This window comes from Diadema antillarum, unplaced genomic scaffold (genome assembly GCF_040938485.1).
Source record: "Diadema antillarum isolate AM-2024a unplaced genomic scaffold, OU_Dant_1.0 scf00000086, whole genome shotgun sequence".
In the NCBI taxonomy this organism is placed as follows: domain Eukaryota; kingdom Metazoa; phylum Echinodermata; class Echinoidea; order Diadematoida; family Diadematidae; genus Diadema; species Diadema antillarum.
Window position 1 is genome coordinate 2,419,941 of NW_027270975.1, and position 20,624 is coordinate 2,440,564.

Below are 20,624 nucleotides of genomic sequence, written 5' to 3' on the forward strand. Positions count from 1 at the left end.
AGGTGCTATGAAATACCTGGTCAAAATATGTAACCAGGTTTATAAAGATGCCTCTTAGCACTTTCTCTTCTGGTTTTGTAGCAACATTATGATAATTCTCACTTTAATACTGATAATGATAAACAAATGATTTTTATGCTTGATCAGTATCATGACTTTGAAACTAGTGGGGATGAAGTTATTTAGTTTAATTGTCTATAGTAAATGTCAGGGCCGGCGGAGTGTTTTCAAAAGTGTGGGGGCCCACTTCCGGGTGTCATGAGCTAACAAGCAAAACAAAAAAAAAAAAAAAGGGTCCTCAGCTCATCTCTCCCCTTCCATTTCCGGTTTCTTCAGCTGACAAGCAAAAAAAAAAAAAAAAAATCTTCAGTTCAAATATTTAGTGCCACTTACGTACTTCCGGGTTAAAAAAAAAAGTGTGGGGGCCCAAAGTGATGTCACCTTATGTATTCCTGTGTATGGTGCACAAAAAGTGTGGGGGTCCGAGCCCCCACGTCCCCCACGGTTCCGCTGGCCATGGATGTGATAATGAAGGTTGTGTTGATAGAGAGCAAAAGAATAGAGGCACTTCAAATGGAAATATGTACCCTCCTTGTTCAAGTACGTCAAAACATAACCCATCAATTGGAAGAAGTAAGGACAAAATGTTTGTGCGATACCAATTGATGACAAGACGAACTGACAGCAAGAAGAATAACTAGTAACACATGGATCATTCATTTGTTATGGAATCGTGTCTGGAATGTAAAAGTCTTATCCCAAGTTGATGTATAGGAGGGTCAAAAGAGCATAGTTACTGCACTAGTCACCCTGATGTGTATGGCAGACTGTCACTTAGAAGAGCCCAGAGGGCATTGACTTCGGGCATAGTCCATGCATTTCACCTCCTTATGATGGCATTGCTGTGTATTTAGGCAGTCATGGTTGGAGTGTGGGAAAAAAACAACTAGGTTCATTATAAGAACTTTCAGAATTTTAGCAGCTTTCACAGCTACTCTCTTATCATATTAGCGTGACGTTGTTATGCCATATTTTAGCTGAAGAACAATTTGGAATGATTTGAAACAGATTTATTTATACCTCATCTCCTCAATAAGGGTTATTGTCATCAATATGACTTATGGAAGAATATGCTATATATAGCAAAAAGACAAGTAGAATGGTAAATTTCAGGATATTCTAATGTCTTTAATATCTGCCATCGAGAAAAAAAAAAAACCCAAACCAAAAACATGATGTAGTGTTTAGGCCTATATCACATCCATGTGTCTTTTTTTTCCCTATTTTTTGCCAAGCGCAGTAAACATTGAGCAGACCCCATTTTGTATCACCTCTCTGTTGTGAATGGCCATGAAATGTTAGGCATGTTTGTATATTTGCCAAGTCCTTCTCTTTCATTGATGCATGATTTATGGTAGGAAATGAGCTTTGTTTGTGGTTGTTGTGACTGTTTGTTCACATTGATCCTGAATTTTTGTATGAGGTAGGAAATGGCCCTGACTAAACAATACATGTCATTGGGCAGCTCATTATTCAGTTTGAAGTTCAAAGGTCAGAATTAGGGATGTATGTAGTGTATGTATGCCATTTAAAGGGATCATGCAGTTTTGGTTGAGACCTGACATGAGGTTTATAACCTTTTTTTGGTGAGACAATGAGAAACCTCTCATTATGAAATATGAAAGAGAATGTAATTTCAAGAAGGAATCAACATTTATTTGATGAAAATTTGGCTTGAAATGGCTTAGATATCCAAAAAAGCGAACCTAATAAAATTGACATGCCACGACTTTTATTAGGATCTCTTTGTTTAACCTTGTTTTTTGATACCTAATTCAGTCATTTCAAAACCGATTTTCATCAAATAAACTTTTGGTTCCCCTTAGAATTGTATGCCCTTTAACATTTCATAGAGTGGTTTCTAAATATCTCGCAAAAAACTACAAGCTGAATCCTCACCTCAACCAGTACTGTACAGTCCCTTTAAGGTTAATATCAATGATTTCTCAAAGTGGTTTAAACAAACAATATGTGTTCCAGGAAAGTCAAAATGATGTCATATCCTATTCTAGAAAAGACTGCATGCAATTTCTGGAATTCATATATTTATATGCAACTAGGCCATGGAGAGTTAACAATGACTGTAATAATAGTAATGCTATAGATTGTGCAGTAAGGGTAGAATGTTAAACTAATGACATCTCATATAACAATGATTATGTTATGCTCTGAGAGGCATAAAAGAAAACAAAATGGGAAAAAAAATGCTTGACTAAGAAAGCAGAACCATGCAAACTGAAAAGGAAAATCTACTTAACACTCAAGTGGATTTTATTCAAAAGGCTACAGTCAAACAAACAGAAGAATGAATAAAAAATTCCTCGAAATCTGACAAAACTGGCGGAGTCATTGGAATTTTGAAGTTTAACGTGTATAATAAAAGATTGATTTACCACAAATCACACACACACACACACACACACAACACGTATGCATATATGCAAATTGTTGGTGATGTCATTGCCTTAATACAATTTGCCCATTAGTTTATATGCATAAACATATATAAAAAACTCAGGGTTTTTTTTTTCTGTCAGTAATTCAGCTAATAAACACCCTTGCATGTGCAAAGTCATCAGTGCTATTAAAATTTTTATGAGTCAAGGCCAGTGTTGATAGAATTTGTATGATTTTTTTTTTCTTTCGTGGATTCATGCGGAAAATAAAAGGGGAAATATAGTTTTCTGTACAGTTGAACCTCTTGTATCCGGACAAGTCGGGACTGGGGCTCATCCGGATAAGGGATTTGGCCGGATACGGGAAACTCAATGCTTTATACATGTACATATACATACACATGTACTGATGTAGCCCATTGTAGTACCACATGTAGTAATGTGTATACTGCAACCTTTTCATTGTTACACTCAGTAACAGACTACAAAATAGAGGTTTGTGTTTGCAAGAATGAAATCATTTACTTTTATAAATTCCTGGGATGATTTACCTAAATAATTATTAAGAAATGGATCAAGTAGATCTTGAAAATAAACAGTATGAGTCGACGAAACTACGCTTCAAAATTCGATCATCACGGCTCGGCAAAGTCGACTGTAGGTTGCCATTGTTAGATTGAGTTGGGAATCCCCCTTTCCTCCCATAATTATTAAAAAAAAAGAAATCACAGCGATGTTGCATCCGTATAATAGAGAGATCCGGATAAAGGAAGGACGGATAAGAGAGGTTCAACTGTACTTAGGGGAGGTCCATACTGAAAATTGTTTTTGTGTGAATTAAAGCAGAAAATGATTGGAACAGGACAGTGAAAGTTTGAGCAAAATCTGATCAAAACTAATAAAGTTATGATTTCTTGTGTGAAAGTTATCATCAATCAAACACAGATTGGCAGCTCCATGATGTAGCATGGGATCTTACCTTCCATCATGTCCTTTACATGAAATCACATGAAATCTCACTTCTTTTCATCGTTGATGACAGAAAATACTTATAATATATATATATATATTTACTTGCAGTTATTAAATAGAGTATTATTGTAGGAAGGATGCATACTATGATTGGAACTTTTACATGGAAAAATGACAATTTCATATCTTAAAGTAGGCCCGCATAAAGAATCGCCCTCTCTCGGACAACTCGGGGCAGGCACCAGACACGTAGCGAGTCGATCTGGAAAAAGCTGTGAATGTGACGTCACCGTATCGAGCTAGCTAGCTAGCTGCATGCATGTGATATGCAGTGCTAGACTGTAGATCTATGTTTTTCTGCTCGCGATCGCCTCATCGTCAGGAAACTCGGAAGTTTAGTAAAATCAAATCTGTCACTGTAAAGTTCTGATTTAAAACTACGGGATTATCAAAGTAATATAACATTTCCGTGGAAATTCAAGCTTTTTGATATCAGTAAGTCATTATTTTTTAGTTCGAAACCATTGAACGATCGACGATTGTTTACTACAAGTTGCACGCACTCTAACTCGGACGCAATTCGGCGAGCTGATGATCAAGTTGGAATGTTAGGCTACTTCTCTTCGTGCCAGTGAAGCTTGGAATCTAATTCTTTGCCTTTGGGCATTGTTTACTACTGAATAGTAAGTATAATAACCTTCGTTTTAAATATGTAAACGATGTTTATTAGCTGGGCCATTTTGTTGGAGAGTGACCGTGAATAGTCGATACAACTCTGGGTCTCTTGGGTCTCTTGGAAGGTTGCGAAAATCCTTCCCCATACAGCCATGGCCCATACTTTAGTTTTAGTGTAGATATATCTGCAGCGCAGCCCCAGCGCCGCCCCGACCGGTCGCGACCGTACCCGCGCCCAGGGCCAGTGCCGGCGGAATACATGTAAGTTTGAGTCTAGTAGATCTACCTGGTCAATGCAATGAGCCGAGTAGTGAAAACTCTCGGTGACGGGCGAAACCGGCCTATACTATCTGTAAGATTTTTATTCTCTAGTGTCGATTCGCCTAATTCTTCTTCCCGATTCTTTCAAAGATATTCAAGAATTGTCTAGTTTGTGCAAAAAAAGTTGAGCACTTTGTGATATGATGTGATTTCAATGACCAGAAAAAAAGAAACCAAAGAAAAGAAATCAAATAACGGAGGTCAGCAAGTGTGTAATCTCTAATTTACAGAGACTAGAGTCCACTCCTGGTTGGCGGGGGCGGTTCTTCATTGTTTTTACCATAGAATTCTAGACTAGGTGGCAATCTCATCAATTAAGACACCAGGGACCAATTTTTCGCGGTATCAAACTATCAGCAATTCCTGCAACTCTCTTCAACTTCAACTGTTCTAACAAAACTTGAAGTCAAAGTTAAAAAATACTTTTGATTCACTGACGAAATAAACCTCAATATGCAATATTGCTCATACCAAGGTGGGGACTATATCACGATTATGGCAAATTTCTTACAATACTGTACTATTTCTTTTGGCTATGCAATTAAGGCCTGTATGCGTACGTTAAAAAATCAAGGGGTATTAATTGGTAAATCCAAATCAAAAATGCATTTTGAGGCCAGATATCTTGATTCAACAACAAAACTACCTTTGCTAATTTCCCCATTTTGGCATGGTCTAAAAAGTTAGGCCCTAGCTCAGACAAAGTCATGCTAATTGAATTACTAACAGTTAGGCCCTTGCTCTCATTCCAAACTCAAAATCTCACAATCGAACTTCTTGAATCTTGTTCTAGTTCTATTGAACTGAAACTGAAAGGTCTCTATACTCTGATACTTTCCCAAATTCATGTTGATGGCCTGTGGCTGGGCTGATACATACTCACATTTCACATTATTCAATTTGATATGAAATCTGCTACAAATGGTGCTAAAACTTACCAATTTTGAACATTAGCTGGGTCAAGTCTACTGCGGAGATCGATTTCACCCGCGCCTTCGTCGCCATCTCTCTCCCGCTCCACTACCCGGCCAGCCATGGCGGGATTGCGAGGAAGAGGCTCGTTTTGATACGGTACAGACTGGCATTCAACTGCACCTGCACTGCCTGATGATCCTTCGACGTCACTTTCATCTTCGTCGTACTCGCCTATCTCCCCATGGTCGTTATTGTAAGAGTCCGAATCATCAAACGAATACTCCGAATCCGGATCACATTCCAAAATGAGGTCCTCGATATCCAAGTCAGAGGTACCTTCTGCCATTTTCTACAAGAAAGTCTAGTCGGCTTCGCATCCTACACGTATTAGCTTGGCTTTGTATACAGCTAGCTATATGCTAGCTAGCGCTAGCTCGCGCTCGCTCTCTCGCGTAAGATCGAGGCCTCATCACGGTGACGTCGTCTCCCCGCTGAGAGTACAAACGAGCTGTTCTCTGGCTTTATTAAAACTAGTTATTCGTTTTATTAAGAAGGGCCTATCATTGGTAAGCGTTTCTAGGTGAATTCGAAACATGGTTAGGTGGAATCTATGGTACTTCCTCGTTATAATGAGGTATATATGACCCTGGTTTATGCATAATTTAGATTTCTATGCGGGCCTACTTTAAAGTATTAAGCAAATGGATGGGGGGGTTGAGCTCGCATGTGATGTCACAGTATTGCTTATTGGTGTTTGATTGATCACAAATTGAAAAAAAAAAATCAAAACCTTCTCAATTTTCATTAGAATTTGCACAAACTTTCCCTTTCATGTTCCTTTCATCTTTCTGCTTCTATTCACACAAAACTATTAATGTCAGGGTCGATTTCCCCTGTGGGATAAGAATGCAACCGAGTAGGAGACTTGTGAGGCCTTTACCTCAACTAAATTGCACAAATACATTGCAGAGTGGTTCCAGGAATATACTGTTAAGATTCTATGATAGTTTCCTGTGTCATTTTAGGGAAACTTTCTCTTATTTTGTTTGCTTTGACTTAAGCTGTTTGATACAACTTTAATAGGGGATGGATTTTTCCTTTAATGCAGTCAAGGAAGTTGTTTGATACAACTTTAATACGGGATGGATTTTTCCTTTAATGCAGTTGAGGAAGTTGTTTGATACAACTTTAATACGGGATGGATTTTTCCTTTAATGCAGTCAAAGCAGTGTTGTCCTAAAAACACCTAACCAGACCAGTAATGGATTGATCCAAACATAATGAGCCCCCAGTAGTCTCACACCCATATTCATAGTTTTCTGCAGGAATTTTTTTTTTTTGACTCATCTCAATTCTACTTTTATCTGCAGAATTTTGAACTCTATGATGAAGTACTGTCATACAGTAAGTGTCTCTGAAAAATTAAAATTTGCCCTCAAATTTTCAATGGCAATTCATGTTATACATGTAGAGACGTAACATTGTGTCCTCCTTTTGTCTCAGAGAACAAGGAAGAGGAAATTGTGAAAGTTCGATATTAAACATGCAGCTTTGTACATCATGCTCGCAGTGCGTCAAGAGTATCAAAGTAAACACACCTCCAACTGTGTAGCTCGGCATCAGGTCGCGGTGCACGTGTGTAATAACTGCTGTGTGACATCATGTTGGAAAACCTTGTTCATATAGGAACAGATGTTGAATGCCGTCCGGTGACGTCAAGAAAGAATTTACCAGAGGACGAGCCATCAAAACCGACGAGAGCTGTCTATAAACATGAAGCTATTTCAGTTTCCGTCGACCAGAGGCCTTTTAATCACACTGATGACAACACAGTAACATGGGGTGGTTTGTCGGTGTACAGGTATTGCTTTTCTTCCCCTTGTTAGTATCCCCTTCTCATCCATCTACTGTGCATCTTTGGATTCCAGACTGATTGTGTAGAAGGTATTTGTCGCAAACACGGCGCTCAAAGCTTGATGAGAGATGACATAAAGGAGGCTTATGATATGATGTTTGGAGTTCAATAAATATACATACAGTAGATAACTACAGAAAGTTACAGAGGCATAAAAGATTATTGCTTTGAATCCAATATATACTTAAAGCTACTACAGAAAGGTAATATCACGATACATGTAAAATTAGGTAGTTTTTGAAAACTGTGGTCATGATGCTGCCATGTCTGCCCCCCATCGTATTTTGTTACATTTGTAGAGAAATTAACTCATTGTATAGCACCAAGATTTACAAAGCATATTGTTGGCTGATACTTCCCTTCTGGCTCTCAGCTGATGATATGCTATTCAGTGATGAAAAAGGAATACCCTAGGTTTGGTATCACTGTGGTATCAATTTTCACATTATTTTTTATTATGATCCATTAAATACCATAAGTGCATGCAGGTTTCGACTCTCCTAAAATTTAAACCATTTTTATAATAGTGAATTTATTAGGCTCTGCAAAATTTCACCATGATTTCTCTCCATTTATGTCAGCACATTAACCTGTTCCTAACAGACTCTGAAATACTCATAGACTGTACACAGGACTAGCCAGGTAAACAGTTATTTGGTGTATTTGGTTTAGATATCTAAGTTTATTTTTGTGCTTTGTCTCCAGGTACAACTGTGTTCACTGACAAATTGATGCAAAGTGTGTTCAAAATGGAAATAAAGTACAAATAAGATATACAAATTGTCGATAACATAGTGACATTGCATTGCATACTATAATTAAGCAGAGCTTGATTAAGATGAGGCCCAATTTTACATAACTGTACCATTTCTATACCGCCATTCATTATACATTTGCATTACTACGGCTGTACATCATCATAAAAATTTGCATCAACTTTACCATGACTTATTTTCATTGTCAGCTACACCGCACGAGAACTCTGACTTAGTTTTGATATGAAGTACTTGTGATGCTGAGAGGATTAAAGGAGCTGATCACCATCAGTCTGAGAAAAAATTAGGAGCTGAGAAGCATATAGAATTAGATATCAGTGTAGCGTCAAACATGGAAGTGTGTGCGCTTATTAGTACAGCCATATTTGCTTGTTGCTGGATCATAACACATGCATGTGTGTGTATGTATTGCTCCTTTTTTCTGCGAATATTTTGACTAAAAATGTACATTTTCTAGAATTAACATGAAGATATTCATTTCCAGTAAATACTTGGTAAGAAGACTTAATGAATTATGTGTCAATAGACATGATGTATTGATAGATCTACTACCTGCATGAAACCAGAAACAAGAGCAGACAAATCCAAACCCCAACAACAGTAACACACATGACAATAATGTAGAAAGTTATATGTGCCACACCTTTAACAGGTACGAGGTGCTCAGCGAACCTGATAATGGTCATATATTGAATGATTTTGGGGCCATTTGCTCTATTTCTACACTTTGCAACCCTCAGGGTCAAGGTTTATAACCAGGCGCTCTGCGCTGAGATATACCTTAGAGGTCGGTGTATTGATTTTGGTTCTCAGTGAAACAACTGTGTGTCTGTCTTTGTGGAGCTAGTCTTCAATCCAGATGCCATTATAACATTATCATGACCTATTTGATATGTATAAATTAGATATCCACATAATGAACACATGGGTACAACATAACTATGTTCATATTCACATATATGTATATAAAGTACATTGGTTGAACTCATTAACAATGAAATAAAAACCCCTTTGGGAAACTTTTTTGCCTGCATTGTCTGCTGTATGCCTTTTCCAGGCATCATATTAATTTCTCTCTGTTACTTTCCATATTATATATATATTGTATCCCGGGCAATTACCCCCAGAGGGCAATATCCCCCCCCCCCCCCCCCCCCCGCCAGCCAAATGCTGATTAGTGGTAAGGTTAGAGTAAAGATTAGGGTTAGGGTTAGGTTTAGGAGTTTGGTTTAAGGTTAGGATTAGGTTCTGGATTAGGATTAGGGCCAGGGGAAGGGTGCTGGGTAAATGCCCAGGGGGCAATTGCCCTAGACCCCAAGTATGAAGAGAGGGGGGTGGGGGGGGGGGGGGGGGAGGCAGTATATTAGGGCCTTAAAATACCTGTTTGCTATTAACACTTCAGTGAAGTTTCAGCTAACTTGTAATGGGGTGTTGCTGTTTTACTATTAGCCATTGTTTAGGTATTTTACATTATTTATATACATATATATGTGGTATATAGTCAGACAGATAGATAGCTGTACTATAGATAGATAAATAGAGAGAGAAAAAAAGAAAGAAAGAAAGATTGATAAAGTAGTTGGAGAGATAGTTATGTATGAATACACAGCAATCTGTAAGGCTCTTCGTAACAATTGGATCCAGTGCATGGGATTGAGCAACAGTGTCTCATAGAAATTTGGCAGTATTATTGTTTTTCAAATAACGTTGTTTGCGGATGTACAACGTTATATGAACGTAACCTAGTTGCCATCATATCAATGTCAATTCAATTTGAAATTGTGTCACAAGATCGCTGTTAGATGAAATATTAGAAAGTTATAAGTAACCATTACATCAGGACCAAAATCAAATAATTTGAAGAATACGATAGTTCAGTAGTTTTGATGTGCAATTAGGCTGTCTTTGTTTGAGAGATGCACACTATGTATGCTTTTGCTGTGGGAGCCTTCACATAAAAACTGAACATTACCATTATAGGTATCATCTAGATAGACAACAGGTTTCTGTCACATGCTGGGAGCAACTATTGGCTGTGTCATGTCCGACTAGGATTTTTTTCCCCTTCTTGGCAAACAAAATTTCTCTGTTTACTCTTAGGGGTTGTGCAAATGGCAACCTCCACCCCTTGGCCCATGCGTCTGTGGGTTTTCCTATGTTGCTTTTCCATATGTGCGCTACCTACAGGTGTCTTTTCAGGCATTTTTTTATATCCCTTTCTTTTTTTTTTACCAATCTATTCCTGGTTCGCACTGATTGAAGAAAAATACAGAGGTGTCTCCAGTGATGGAATGGAAACATCAGGCCTGATAGAAATGGAATCTTTGCAGGCATGTATTTTTCACTGCAGCTGATGTGTAGGGCCTATATGATGTTAGAGGAAAGTAATCTCTGTAATGGAGACTTCTCATTTCTGCATTTTGAAAACAGCCGCTTCATGATTCCTTCCGTTTCAGTGTTTTCACTGTGTTTACAATACAGTTGGTGTATATGATTGTGTGAAAATGTATCGTGTACATGTTGCATCCATACCTGTTGATTGAATATGCTAGTAGTAAACCTGAGAATTGTGTTAAGGTGCATGTAAATATTTTTGTGTAGGGATAAAATTTTTATTTACCCCCTACACTCTACATCACATGCCACATTTAATCTGAGAAGGAATGATTGTAACTAAATGCAGTTTATATTTTGTTCTCACTGTATTTTTGCAAGGATTTTCTTTTTAAATCAAAGAGACAACAATGTAATAATCAATGTTCACCATGTGCAAGTATGTAGCTGATATTTTGCATCGCAAATGTCACATCATACATACAACATTTTATTCTTGAATGTTTACTTTGCCCAAAATAGTTACTTTCAAATTTTAAATAAGTGCATTAAGCATAGCAACTGACTTACCTGCCCTTGTATAAAACATAAATGTGAAAAACATGAACATCAAAGTGCATGTCGGCTTTGAATTCATTGGTCAAAATAAGGGGTTCATATTTCATGATGTAAGCATTCTGAAGATATTGCGTGCTACTCTGCAGAGATCAAACTGTGATTAATGTACAAGTTTATTATCAAAATAAGTATTACATAATGATAGATGAAAAATAGATTGTTAACAGGTTTTCAATTAAAACTGCTGTGAAGCTACAAGATGAATTTAAAAACGTTGTTTGCAATACTCATGTAGGCATGCAAAAAAAGAAAGAAATAATACTAATGTCGTGCTTGTGTGCACAACTGTTAAAAAAGTCCAAACTTTCTCTTTTTTTCTCTCTCTTTGACACCTGTGGCTGTAAAGTCTACATTTTTTTTCTTTTTTCTTTCATCTGTAAAGCACCTTTTGAACTGTCTGTACTTTGATTAGGCCCTACTTGGTTGAAGAATTTGAAGCTGTAATACTTCCATATGAGAAATATCATGCTGTAAGCTTGGCAAAAGGATTTTGGGAAAGGTCATATCAGAGCCAGATATGAAATTGTTCCTCTGAAGCTGATGCCGAGTAGTTATATCAATCAAATTTCCTACTTCTGGATGGGTGCTTTGATTAGATGCATGCATTAGCAGATGGTGAAATTCAGGGTCTGCATGTCAAGTGAACGTCGCGCGTTGCAGGATAGTTTGCAACAAGATGCATTTTTTTTTTCTCCTCGTAAAATTTTAATCTCTCCACCAAGCGAGGGAGCTAGAAGAAGAAGACATGTCAGGGTTAATTTGATTTGGAATCTCTTCGAGGTGGTGCTGTGTCGCAATTACGGGCATGTGATTTGTGAATTAGTCTGGCTAGTTGTAAAATGAGGTCTGTGGCCTCCTTTTCTTTGGCTGTGGCCTCCATCATGGGACATCAAATTCACATCCACAAATGATAAAAGTTATGTATGATATAAACATATGATAAGAATAATATTGATAATGATAATAATCAAATCATATTAAATGCTTTGAATCCACCTATACTAGTTGCTCATTGTCATATTATATTAATACATATTCATAAATCAAGAAATAGATGTGAATATATATATATATACATATTTATTTATATTTATTCATACATGCAATGGATGTATTCTCCCTTACAAATGGCTTCTGCCAAACAGTTTGAAAGCATCTTGCGTTATTTTGAAGGAAATTAGTCTAATGAGCATTATGGTACCGGTAGTTCAATGCTTTAATGTCAGTGAAAACCCTTATTGTGTTTCAAATTTCAACTCTTGCTTTTGTGGCCATTTTTTTTTTAAAGATTGTTTTTGTAACTGAAAGAAACATATGTATATTGCTTAGATTGCACTTTCAAATGCTTTGTATCTCGCAATGTTAGAAAACACAGGGATTAATCGAGACTTATTTCTTGTAATCACTATTGAAGACTTCAGCTGTGAATACTACTTTTATTTCATCATGTACAATTGTAGACTTAATACTATGGATACTCCGACATCATTAGGTAGAGTTGATTTGATCTGCCACTAGTAACTCCACATACACTTTTAGTGCTCCTTGTGGTATACTACCACCTTTGCCACTTCTTGTGCTTGCTATCATGGTGGTGATAGTAATGACACTCACGAGCAATAGTGATTATACTAACTACTGTACCTGCAACAAACCAACAGGAACACTTACCATACAGTGGTAGAGTGCTTTAATGTTGTGACAATGATACTGTTCCATATCTTGTGCTTTGTTTCTTTCCTGTGATGTGCTCCCAGTGTTATCTTTTATACTCCTGTACTTGTGGAAGCTTATCATTACCTTTGATTGTTTAAGTGCCTTTGAGATGGCTGTCATATCTTAAGTTTGTTTATTAATTGTTTGTTCATTTGTTTGTTTTGTATTGTGTTTTGGCCCCTCACAATTTTCTGTTTACGATCTCAGGGATGCAAACTTGGCTAATTTCAAAAATCTTTTGCAATTTGATTTCATAACTTTAGATGTTTTCTTAGCCTGGTGCTGTCAGTCAAACCTGGAAATGAGATAACTGCATTATAAGTGGTCTGCTAGCCTAAGGCTACCAATACCTCTTGTGTCATTTGATGTTTAGGTTTGCTTTGCTACCAGAGTATTTGAAGTTTTGCTTGTCAAAGCCAGGATAATTTGATTCAAGATAATTCTAGCTTTGATAGAATATTCTTATTTTTTTCTGAATGGTGGATTGCACAAAATCCAGGATTCCCTTGTTTCCACAGTAATTTATTTTTTCCTTCTCAGGGCTCCAGGATAGTTTGATCCAAGGAAATTCTAACTTTGAAAGAACATACTTGTTCTTGTTGTGAATAATGGATTGCACAAAATCCAGAATTGTTTTGCTAGCTACCAGAGTATTTGAAGTTTTCCCTGTCAAAGCTCCAGGCTATAGTTTGATCCAAGGATATTCTAGCTTCAAATGATAGAATGTGCTGCTTCTTGCTTTGAATGGTGGATGGCACAAAATCCAGGATTGCTTTTCTAGCTTCCAGAGTATTTGAAGTTTTCTCTGTCAAAGTTCCAGGAGAATTTGGTCCAAGGGAATTCTATCTTTGAGAAAAAGAAAATGCTTATTCTTATTCTGGATGATGGACTGCACAAAATCCAGGATTACTCTGCTAGTCACCACAGTATTTGAAGTTTTCACAAGATCACAAGTTTTTTATCTTTTGTTTTCATATCTCTCATACTTATATTGATTTTTTTTTTTTTTTTGGGGGGGGGGATTGAATGGATAGAAAAAAACTTGAATTCTTTTATTTCTTGTAATTTCATAGCACTAAAATCAAGCTAAATCTCATAAATTTTTCTTTCCTTTGCATTTGTGGCAGATGTAGGAACAATCTCACATAGGGTATACTATATATATCTTAGTTCTTATCATGATTAGTGTGAAATAAAGTGATTCTTGTACCCTTTCTAAAACATTTTTCCCATAAAATTGCACATTCAAAGCTTGCTCAAAGTTTGTTAAACCATTCCTTTTGGAGATCCTAAATCCAATAGACTCTGTACATGTCTCGCTGGGCTCCCATGTATGGAGTGTGTTAAAGCAAGAAACATGATTATATGTTTTAATCTTGCTGTGTCAGGCATTATTCCACAGCAGGCCTCTGTAATCTATGCACTCCTATACTATTTCCACATCTTACGGAGGATTAACATGCTGTGTAGCTTTGCTGCTGGAAAGGTTAAAGTGCAAGGATGTGTTGACTATGTGCATCAGAACTGCTCCGTGATTTCAAGTCCACAGTTCTTGATGCAAGGCTAACGGAATGTTTACTGCACAATTTGGTGACAGATGAAGCAATGAGTGATGGCATACTATCACGGCATGAATATTATCTAAATTTGCTGCTTTCATAGTAGTTTCACTGACACTAGAAAATTATCACATTTTATGATACACTCATATACATGAGATATCTTTATTGATGACTTGTACTTCCACCCTAATCAGGCTGACTGTGTTACTCCTTGGATTAGTTTGACATTACAATGCCGCGTCTGAGAATGAGAGACTATTACTGGGTCATTTCCGGACTCAGCGAGACTTGATACGCTTTAAAAATGCGGTGGCTGAGCTTGTGTTACATCTCGGTTACGTCTGAGCCAGAGACAAGCTGTGCAGGCATCGTCGATGCAGTGCCAAGGCGTGACATGTCATGGAGCCACCGTTCTGTATGACTTGAAAGGAAGTTAAAACATTTTTGACAGCTTCTCACATGAATGTGTCTCGACATATTTTGTTACCTTCAACAGAAATATTGTCTTTATAATAATGTTATTTATCCATACATCTATGTCCATCAAAGCTTGTTTCTCCTCAAAGTGCTATTCCACTTTATGCCTAAATTAGCCTTCACAAATTAAAGGATGGCATACTTCTGGTTGAGATGGGGATTCAGATTTTAACCTTTTGTGAGATACTCGCTAGAAAACACTTTATGAAATGTTACAGAGCATACAATTCTTAGAAAAATTCACAGTTAATTTGATTAGATATTGTTGTGACATGGCTGAGATATCCAAAAACAGATGTTTCAATGAAAGATGGGTCCCACCTTTTATTAGGACCATTTTGTTTTACTTTATTTTGGATATCTTTGCCATTTCAAAACCGATATATTTCAAATGAACATTGAATTTCTCTGAGAAATGCATGCTCTTTTATATTTCATAGTGGTTTCTAATTACCTTGCAAGATGATAAAACCTGTATCCCCATCTCAACCAAAAGTATACCATCCCTTTAACCCTTTCAATGCCAGGAATGTTGGACAGTGTGTTCAGCACTATGTGGTTTTCTGTGGCAATCAGCACCCAAAGCCCACAAAGGTGAAGTAAAGTCAGACAAGCAGAATGAATAGGGTTTCATCAGAACCTGTCCTCAGGTGGAAAACAAATTATTGAGTCAGTTTCATATGTTTTCAAGAAACAGTGTTATTGGCAGGAACCATGTAGGCCAATTAGATAAAGGCCGTGATGTCATGGCCCCTTATTTCTGCCATTAAACTACACACAAATCTTTCCTCAATTTTCACCTTTTTTGACATGAAATCAAAACTAAAAACTTGTATCCTCCGGATCAAATTTTTCTTGTGGTGCAATAACTACACATTGATGACTTGATGATGATGATGATGGTAATGGTGATGGTGATGATGATGATTATGAAACAGCATGTATGTAGCACCATTTATCTGTAGAAACATTGAAAGGTGCCTGGCTCCCACAATGTGTCACACATCATTCACAGAGTTGCTAGAAAAGATAAGTCTTCAGTTTAGACATGAAGGTACAATTGAATTGAGGCTGTTGCAATTCCGAAGCGGGACTGGTAGAGAATTCCACAGATGTGGCGCAATAGAAGAGAAGGCTCTATCTTCTTCACATCAGATCTCACGTGGAAATAGTTCAGTAGTTTTTTTTTTTAGATTGTGGACCCAAAATATAATATTAAAAAAGTTATATCATAGTGCAGAAACCAATTGAAGTACTGGGAATTGATAACATTATTCACAAATTTGTTGTGTTTTCTTTTCTTTTTTTTTTTTTTTTGCGCCTTACATTTGTACTGCTATAACCCGAGAGGGGGTTGAAAGAGTCAATAAAAATCCACACATCTACAATATATTTAGCTACAAATGTGTAGCTTGTACAAGTGATTGCAGTCTACATCACTAGTTGGTATTACATGCATTGTTAGCATTTAAAGTACAGAATCATCACTCATTCCATAATGAGTGAAACAAGGACTGATTCCAGGAGAGTGTTGGTACATGATGATCTGTAGTGATATACTGTAGCTAGTTGGGTGGTGGACTAACCACAGGGAGGGAGTGGGTTAAACCAGTAATTTCTCCTTAGTGGAGTTTTATTGGCCACCTCCTCAGCTCTTATGCAAACATCTGCCTGGCTGCGGGGCAAGTAACCCCGTCGCGGGGCGCTGTAACACAGTAACAGCGCCCCGAAGCATCCCATACGATTTTTAGGAAGTACTGCGACGCGTACAATTCTGTCACAAACTCACCGTTCAAAACGACACATGGATTCGCAACAAAAAGCCACATGTTGTAATACCATAATGTTGAATATTTTAGCCGACTATGTATTGCTCACCATTACCTCCGAAAACAAGAGAAATCGCCATCATCTTTGCTGGAACCCCACTCGACACTATCGACACTGCCGCTCGCCATTTTGAAAATATCACGTAAGTAAATTGATCTGGGCATGCGCAAATGAATATTCATGGTTACGTCATCTGCCATATATGTACATGTACAATGTTGCTCGTAGTTCTCGGACCATTCGTAGAGTATCATCATCATGGAGTTCAAAGATGCTATCAAGGAATTAGAGGAGGAGGCTGGAATTAAGTTTAAAGAGGAGCAGGTAGAAATAATGGAAAGCACAGTGAAACAGAAGGACACCTTAATGATATTGCCAACTGGGTTTGGCAAGAGCGTTTGTTTTGGTTTCCATCACCGAATCTTGGATAAAGTGAGTATGCAATGGCATCAATAAGTACAGTGAAAGTAGCAAACTGAAGCCATACAGGGTACTAGTTATGATTAGATATTTCAAATCATGATAATGATAATCATTATATCACTATCATAATCTTATATAATTTATCAAGCAAGGCAGGTTCTGATGACATAATAATATTAAAATATCGATCAATTAAAGCAAGCATGGTTATGAGATAAGGAAAAATGATTATTGATTGAACACGAATAGAAAGGCTTAAAAAAGCCATTGCCGGATCAAGCAAGACAGCATCAAAAGAATAAAAATGTGTGAATGGGGTCTACAATTTATCTTTCATAGCAATAGGCCTACTGATTAGACATTTATCATCTTACAGTTTAACAATTTGACAAGTTTAACTATTCAACAAAATTCTGTTAATCCTTTTAATCTAGTTCTATTTGTAGGATAGTGAGATATGTAGGCCCTATATTTTGATCAATAAATTGTTATTTATGATAATCAGCTAAGTTTTTATTTTCAGAATAGATATGTCATGTTAGGCCCCATACAGAAATTGAGTATGCATCAACTACATTTTATGACAGATTGAGGCAAGATCATACACTATGAATAATATGAAGAAATAGACATGGAAGACTGAATTTAAAATTATCAATGCAGAAACACTTCAGGAGGCACACTGTAACTTCTCATAATTTATTCAGACTTTATCGTCTTTGTAGCAAAATACAATTCTTCTTATGTACGAATGAAAACTTCGTATAGCTCAAAGTTATATGTAGAATACAGCTGTCTATATATTCACATCTACAAATGTACATTTCTGTCCTTTTCAATAGATACATCCCAAAAAGCGCCACATAACAATAGTTATTACTCCGCTGAAGAGTTTGATCATCAATCAAGTCATGAAGTGGCGAGAGGAGGGGGTGTGTGCAGTAGCTCTTTTGCCTGCAAGGGAGATGACTGGAGCTGACACTGAAGGTGAAAAGTCTGCTTATAACAACAACAGCATCCTGCATAGAAATTTGATGGTCTGAAGCAGTATAAAATCTCATCTTTTTATAAATAAATGAGAAATAGACTTTTCATGCAGAATACACACTTTGATGGGAAACAAGGGGCCCTGAGGTGAAACATCACATGCCAGACTTCATACACAATGATAAAAAATAGCTGAAATTCACAGATGACTTGTAGATCAATATTGGCTTTCTACAGGAAAAGAGCTGCACAGAAGAAGAAGCTATATGGTTCCCAAACAAGTCATACACATAATTTCAAGTGAGAAGATATGGCTTCATAATAAACTTATTTGCAACACATCGATTCTACACTTTTTGTTTCACATTTCAAAATGATGCTGATGTATGAATAAAAGCTATGAAAATAGAAAGAATCTTTGATAGATTATTGAAACTGTCTATTTAGACCACTCAGTTAAACTCTCTGTTAAACTTTCTCTGTCTAAAATATTATCAGGTATGAACAAGGCACATTTCCAGTTGATTTTTGCTTCACCGGAGATCATTACTTCTGGCGTATGGTGGGAGTGGCTCAAGAAACATCGCCAGAACATCTCTCTTGTGGCAGTGGATGAAGTACATTGCCTTTCCAAGTGGTGAGATAAAGTCCTCTTAATTTCAGACCTACCGAGTATATGAAATTCACAGATAAAATTATCAGATACTGACTGCAAGCAAAGCAAGACAAGTTCACATACGCTTTCATGTTCATGTATATGCCCCCATATCAAAACAACTGTTTCCCCATTTCCTGCATTACCCAGGTAGATGATCCTTGGCTAACTGATGCTCGTGTCTGTCAACCATTATTACAAGAGCAATAAACAGGGCAAACAATGGCAATAAAGAGATATTCTTGGAGTGCCAATCACCCCCACCCCCCCCCCCAGCATGCCTATGAGTGGAATACCTTTCATATTACACTAGTTACATTATTCAAAATTAATTTGTAGTCTACTAGTATTACATAGAATCACTGGGGGGGGGGGGGGAGGAGTGATTGACACCTTCAGACCCATTGAAAAGTTTATACTTATCAAACATGCAAACATATTTCACATGCAAAAAAAAAAAAAAAAATTCCATGGTCTCAAGAGGGAAAAGGGAAAACAACCCCTCCCAGACCCTCCCCTTGTCAGCTGATGAAACCCTAAAGTGGCAGCAGAAGTTGCACTGAAGGCCCCCCCCCCCCCCCCTTTTTTTTTTTTGCTTGTTAGCTGGTGAAACCCCGAAGTGGAACCAGAAATGAACTGCCCCTCCCCCATTTTTAAAAACGTGGCGCCAAACCGTCAAAACGCACACCCTCCCCATCCCACTCCCCTTGATTAAAGCTGGTGATGATCCTGCTTACCAATCTATCTACTTGATTTGGTTAAAGAGTATGTACATGTACATTTATTTACTCAGGTAATACAACAGGTCTTAAAGCTTTTATATATATAGATAATTAATTCATGATATTTTGTTTTTATGATTCTAACTAAATCAAGGGGAAAAAGCTTCAGACCAGACTATCTGAGAGTAGAGAGGTTGCGCAGTATCTTGATGTGTCCATGGATGCTGATTACAGCTACTGCAACAGACCATATGGTTGAAGAAATCCTAGAGCTTCTCCACATGAAAAGATCACGGATCAACATTTCTGCAACAGTTCCTGACAGGTACACAAATAATTGTTGCTCAATCAATATGCTGAATAATGAGAAAGTATCAGTCAAAGAAGATTGATCACAGTATTGCATTAAAAAGTGATAATAGAGTCATGTATAGTGAGGAGCATACATCCTATGTCAGTATGTAGATATTTTTGACAATGTCTATCTAGAGTGCATGCGCATGTATTTCCCTGACAAAAATAGTAAAGGAGAAGCGTATATGTGTAGCTCATAGTGTCGTACATTACAAACAAAGTGATGTTTTGTTAGCACATTTTATAAGATGCCATATTAGGATTAATGCAACTTTTTGATCACGGGTAATAAGCACACAATTCCATTTACATTTAATTGCACAATTATATCTGATGTATATATGATTGCACATCTGATCAGTGGCATTGAGATCTTGGTGGTTGTCACTTCGAGTTAACATGTAATATGTGTAACTCATTTACCTGCATTTCCTCCCTAAATATATGGTTTACATCAGCAAAAACTGGTACCAGACTACTGATAATCTGATTCATGAGATAGAAGTTGATCAAAATGCTTCTGCAGCTACAGTCACTAGAGTCACTACAGTGCTGACTCTTACAAAACCTTTTGCAACCACTGACAACTAGGCATCCATTAGGCATATGTTATCAGCAGTCATCTACCAGCTTGAAACCAGTTTCGGATTATGTGTGACCATATACATGTATTTAAGAACATAAATCTGCTTGATCATGAGGACACACCTAATAACAAGTATTTAATTCATGTTAATTGCAGGCCAAACATCCACTTGGCTATCCACAACTGCAGCTCCAGAGACTTCACAGAATACCTCTACTGGTATTTAGAACTCCTCAAGGCAAACCAAGAACGGACACCCAAAGCAATCATCTATGCACGGTACAGCATATCTCATGAATGACACTTTCACTTTTCGGTGATCTGGGTATG

The 20,624-nt window shown here is 37.3% G+C and overlaps 1 protein-coding gene across 1 annotated transcript in view; it reads left to right on the forward strand.

Annotated features, from left to right (window-relative positions):
- The window catches only part of LOC139717993 (diacylglycerol kinase zeta-like), a 326,817-nt gene that overhangs the window by 20,493 nt on the left and 285,700 nt on the right, over nt 1–20,624 (forward strand). The gene's annotated exons all lie outside the window — the stretch shown is intronic.